Source organism: Stomoxys calcitrans, chromosome 1, assembly GCF_963082655.1.
Source record: "Stomoxys calcitrans chromosome 1, idStoCalc2.1, whole genome shotgun sequence".
Classification (NCBI taxonomy): domain Eukaryota; kingdom Metazoa; phylum Arthropoda; class Insecta; order Diptera; family Muscidae; genus Stomoxys; species Stomoxys calcitrans.
This window is the reverse complement of record NC_081552.1, coordinates 247,385,722-247,391,721: the sequence shown is the minus strand read 5'-3', so window position 1 is coordinate 247,391,721 and position 6,000 is coordinate 247,385,722. Positions and strand designations below refer to the sequence as shown.

The following is a 6,000-nucleotide window of genomic DNA, read 5'->3' as shown; positions in this document are numbered from 1 at the left end:
GGCAACCCAATATTATAATTTAAATTAAAACTTGAACTTTATCTTTAATGGCATTTTTGCTTGAAAAATTTTAATCAACTTTAAATTTCATAAGAAATTTGTTAAAAATCTAATATAAATTTTTTTATTGTTTCATAATACCCACGAATGGTGTCCCAGTTGGATTCCCTTTTTATTATATACTCCAATTTATAACCAATATTCGATTCGTGCCATATAAATTTCTTGTTTTCAAGTTTTTTTTATTACATTCCGCATTTGAAATATTTTTCTTATCTTAATTTTTCTCTTTTTTTATTATTTTCAGGTACCATTATTTGATGCATTTGTATTGTAACTACCCACTCACTGAGAACAGACAGTCAACTGCGCTAAGTAAGTATGCCACGCATGCGTCCTAACACATTGTCGTGATATTGCGACTACCAGCAATAAAGTCTGTTGAAGGCTTTATTTAAACCCCCTTCAACTCTCTTTTACTCAGCTTGGGAAAGTCAACGATCTTTGGTAAAGTATTTCCAAATCAATTTGGTTTTATTAATAAAACAAAAAAACTTCTTCTCCATGGCCTGGGACAGTAGCTTGTAATTATAAATTCCAAAGATGAGAAGAATTTTAAGGAGAACATTGAAAACTAATGAGTCTTGCTAGCCTATTATTAGCTTAGCTCCACCTAGCTAATAGATATCCAGCTAGTTTCTTATCTCCTTCATGTTACTCCAGTTTGGAGACCAATAAACGCATCATGGGCTAACGAATCGTAGACAGACAGACGAATGCATGGATGGACAGACATTTAGATAAGGTTGACTAATCCACCTGAAATATGTTACTAGAATTTGTGTTAGACTTTCTTGATACGTGGTTGTGAACAAACTCTTCCGTGTCTCCAGAATTCTGTCTAAGCTTTGAAAATGGGCTGGAAGGGGGGTTTTGTTTTCTGGTTCCTTCTCAATAGTGTTACGGTTTTATGGCATCATTCGTATGCATGCCCATATCAATTTCGTATATTTAAGTTATGTTGTGTGAGTGCTGATATCGAGCGAATTACTAAACAGAAGGCTGAAAAAAAAAAACAAATACATAAACACATATCTTCATAGGAATATTTTCACTTATTATGATATCGAAAACAGGGTTGCCAATGAAAAAAAAAAAAACGAAATTTTGCCCAAAGTTCAACGGAAAACTTGAAACAAGTAAAAAGATATTAAATTCGGCCGGACCGCATCTTATATAGACCCCACCATGGATCGCATTTGTCGAGCTTTCGATTTTTAGGCAAACAAAGGATAAAAGAAAAGTTTTGCTATGTTATTGGACCATTGTCAAGTTATGGTTCATTTCGGATCATAATTGAACTGAATAGTGGGGATCATAGTGGAAGACATTGTGTAAAATTTCAGCCAAATCCAGTAAGAATTGCGCACTAAAGGGGCTGAAGAAGTAAAATAGGGAGATCGGTTTATAGGGGAGCTGTATAAGGCTGTAAACCGATTCATGTCATGAGAGAAGCCGTTGCACAAAATTTCAACCAAATCGGATAATACTTGCGCCCTTTAGAGGCTCAAGAAGTCAAGATCCCATATCGGTTTATATGACCGATATATCAGGTTATAGACCGATTTAAACTATTCTTAACACAGTTGTTGAAAGTTAAAACAAAACATGTCACACAAAATTTCAGCTAAATCCGATAATAAGTGCGCCCTCTAGTGGCTCAAGAAGTCAAGACCCCAGATCGGTTTATATGGCAGCTATATTGGGTTATGGACCGATGTCAACCATACTTGGCACAGTTGTTGAATATCATAATAAAACACCTCATGCAAAATTTCAGCCAAATCGGATAAGAATTGTGCCCTCTAGCTGCTCAAGAAGTCAAGACCCCATATCGGTCTATATGGCCGATATATCAGGTTATGGACCGATTTGAACCATTCTTAACATAGTTGTTGGAAGTCATAACAGAACACGTCATGCAAAATTTCAGCCGAATCGGATTGGAATTGCTTCCTGCAGAGGCTCAAGAAGTCAAGACCCCATATGGGCTTATATGGCAGCTATATCAAGTTGTGGACCGATTTAAACTATTCTTAACACAGTTGTTGGAAGTCATAACAAAAAACGTCATGCAAAATTTCAGCCAAATCGGATAAGAATTGCGCACTCTAGAGGCTCAAGAAGTCAAGACCCAAGATCAGTTTATATGGCAGCTATATCAAGTTATGGACCGATGTCAACCATACTCAGCACAATTGTTGAAAGTCATAACAGAACACGTCATGCAAAATTTCAGCCAAATCGGATGAGAGTTGTGTTCTCTAGAGGCTCAAGAAGTCAAGACCCCAGATCGGTTTATATGGCAGCTTTATGAAAACATGGACCGATATGGCCCTTTTACAATCCCAACCGACCTACACTAATAATAAGTATTCGTGCAAAATTTAAAGCGGCTAGCTTTACTCCTTCGAACTTCAGCGTGCTTTCGACAGATAGACGGACGGACGGACGGACATGGCTAGTTCGAATTAAAATATTACGAAGATCAAGATTATATATATTTTTTGGGGTCTTAGACGAATATTTCGAGGAGTTACAAATAGGATGACGAAATTAGTATACCCCCATCCTATTGTGGAGGGTATAAAAACCTTCACTCACTCATATAATAGATGCACTTTTTACTAGCCTGGGTCCCGAAATCGGAGAATGGGTCTGCGGGGCAGGTATATTCTTTTGCTGATCACAGGAGTCAAATCGTGAGATCGGTTTATTTGGAAGTTATATCAGGTTATACACAGATTTATACCGTACTTGGCACAGTTGTTGGAAGTCAAAATAGAATGTTCTGCGAAATCGGACAAAAATTGCGGCTTCCAGGGTCTCAGGAAGTCAAATCGGGAGATCGGTTTATATGGGAGCTATATCAGGTTATGGACCGATTTGGACCGTACTCAGCATAGTTGCAACAGAACACCATGTGCAAAAGTTCAGCCTTTTTTTTTGTCCATAAGCAAGTTAAGTTCGAAGATGGGCCATATCGGACTATATCTTGTAATAGCCCCTATATGGAAGGATCCGCCGATTTAGGGTCTTAGGCCATTTAAAGCCACATTTATTATCCGATTTTGCTGAAATTTGGGAACAGTGAGTTGTGTTAGGCCCTTCGACACTATTCGTCAATTTGGCCCAGATCGGTCCAGATTTGGATATAGCTGCCATATAGACCGATCCTCCGATTAAGGGTCTTAGGCCCATAAAAGCCACATTTATTAAGCGATTTCGCTGAAATTTGGGACAGTGAGTTGTGTTAGGACCTTCGACATCTATCTTCAATTTCACTTAGATCGGTTCAAATTGGGATATAGCTGCCATATAGACCGATCTCTTGTTTTTTGGTTTTGGGGCCATAAAAGCCACATTTATTATCAGATTTTTTCTGAAATTTTGGGACAGTGAGTTGTGTTAGGCCCTTCGATGTCCTTCGTCAATTTGGCCCAGATCGGTCGAGATTTGGATATAGCTGTTATATATACCGATCCTCCGATTTAGGGTCTTAGGTCCATAAAAGCCATATTTTTTATCCGATTTTGCTTAAATTTGGGACAGTGAGTTGTCTTAGGCCCTTTGACATTTTTCTTCAATTTGACCCTGATCGGTTCAGATTTGGATATAGCTGCCATATTGACCGATCTCTCGATTTAAGGTTTTGGGCCCATGTAAGGCGCATTTATTGTCCGATGTCGCCGAAATTTGGGACAGTGAGATGTGTTGGGCCCTTTGACATTCTTCTTCAATTTGACTCAGATCGGTCCACATTTGGATATAGCTGCTGGATACAGCTGACCGATCTCTCGATTTAAGGTTTTGGGCCCATAAAAGTCGCATTTATTGTCCGATGTTTCCGAAATCTGAGCCAGTGAGTTGTGTTAGGAGCTTTGAGATCGGTCCAGATTTGGATATAGCTGTCATATAGACCGATCTCTCGATTAAGGCGCATTTATTGTCCGATATTGCCGAAAATTGGGACAGTGAGTTGTGCTTGGCTCTTCAACATTTTTCTGCTACTTGGCCCAAATCGGTCCAGATTTGGATATAGCTGCCATATAGACCGATATCTCGTTTTAAAGTCCTGGTCCCATAAAAGACGCATTTATAATCCGATTTCGCTGAAATTTGACACATTGACTTATATCGGTTATTGGAGGCCACCATTGTGCAGAGATAAGCATGTCAGCCTATGACGTCGAACGCCTGGTTTCAAATTCCGGCGTGGCCATCAGAAAAATTTTCAGCGGTGATTATCTCCTTATTAATGCTGGCTACATTTGTGAGGCATCCCTGCCTTGTCAAAACTTCTCTTCCCAGTGGCATCGCACTGCGGCACGTCTTTCGGACTCGGCTATACAAAAGGTGGCCACTTGTCATTGAACATAAACTTTAATCGGACTGCACTCATTGATATGAGAGAAGTATCCCCTGTTCCTTAGTAGAATGTTCATGGGAAATTTAGTAGTAGTAGTATCAGATATAGACCGGAATAGCCCTTCTTCGAACATAACCTGTGTAAGGCAAGAAACCTATCTCTAACAAAATTGCAGCCCAAAAAACGGTAACTCTTCTCCAAACCGAGGCTTTTTTTTACAAATTCAATCTCTGGCCCTTGGCTGACTAGCCGGCTGGCTGGCAGGTTGGCTGTGAAAGGCAGTGTAACTGCAGGGAAGATTTGTTAATACAGACATCTTTTTTGGATTTGTATCCGATCCGCAGATGACTATGATGATGATGATGATGACGATGGTAGCTAAAGCTGGCGCTGATGCTGCCAGTAGTCACCAACTGGACCATCATCACCATCGTCGTCGTTGCACACAGCGATAAAAGCATTTCCATGTAGTTTTGTATATTTTTTTGTTTAATTTTTTTTTTTTTTTGTGTTGCTTTATTTGTTTTTCGTTTGGGTCGTTTTCGTTTTTCGGCTTCTTTGCGTTATCTGTCCAAATGTTGATGTTGGCGGATTTTTTCACTCAACTCTTAGAGCCCCAAAAAACAACTGGCGCAGCTACTGATGAAACTGTAGCTTAAGTCGTAGGATGAGGATGATGATGATGATGATGAGTTTAAAATGAAATACATTTTAAATGTGTTTTGTTTTTTGTACTGCAAACTCAAACTCCTTGCTTCAGCTACTAAAGAAGGCCTTTACAAACACCCGTCGCCCCCTTTTTTTTAGTCTACAAGCAAAGTAATCGGTTTTTTGGTGGTAGTTGTAAAATGAATGAAAAACGTTATAATTCCTCACAAAACAAAAACTAAAAGAGACCCCCCCCCCTTGTGTTTCAAACCCCATTTACATGCCCCCGCTCTGTGTTTGATGGGACCAGCTCAAGCAATTTGAAACAATCTGTTGTTAATGGCTAAAATATGCAGACCAGGGCCAGTAGACCAAGAATGGTCTGTTGCCAGAGTAGACTGGCCGCTGTTTTACCCTAAAAGAACACCGAATTTTAAATAAAGAAAAAAATGTTCTACACCAATATGTAGGAGTACAAAAAACTCGTAGTCATATATTTTTTTTTTTTGGTCTTTTGCATATGCCATGGAATATAAACAGACGAATGCAAAGAAGCAAAAAAAAAAAAGGAATCTGATTTAAATTTAAATACTTTGGAATGAAATGAAAATTTCACGGATTGGGATTTTTCGGCCGAATGGAAGTAATTCATAATTCATGGGATAAGTTTCGCTACCAAAAAGAGGAAAAAAATAGCTTGCGATATGCTGATATGGTTATAGGCAAATAAACAGAAGTTTAAGGCTTATCAAAAAAAAAAGAAATAATTAAAAAATTTACATATATAAGAAAAAACAGAAAGCATTTGCTATATATGAAATTGTTCTATAAGGGATTATTAAAAAAAAAAAAAAAAAACACAAGTAAGAGCGTGCTAAGTTCGGCCGGGTCGAATCTTATATACCCTCCACCATTGATTGCAT

The 6,000-nt window shown here is 38.5% G+C and overlaps 1 protein-coding gene across 2 annotated transcripts in view; it reads left to right on the top strand.

The window, feature by feature from the left end:
* Nucleotides 1–6,000, top strand: part of LOC106094429 (uncharacterized) — a 219,840-nt gene that overhangs the window by 42,531 nt on the left and 171,309 nt on the right. The window contains exon 1 of one of the 2 annotated variants that reach the window (XM_059360513.1): nt 306–375. The exons of the other annotated variant lie outside the window; for it this stretch is intronic. The gene's annotated coding sequence lies outside the window, so the exon portion shown is untranslated. Of the gene's footprint in view, nt 1–305; nt 376–6,000 lie in introns of those variants that run through there. 2 annotated transcript variants of the gene reach the window in all.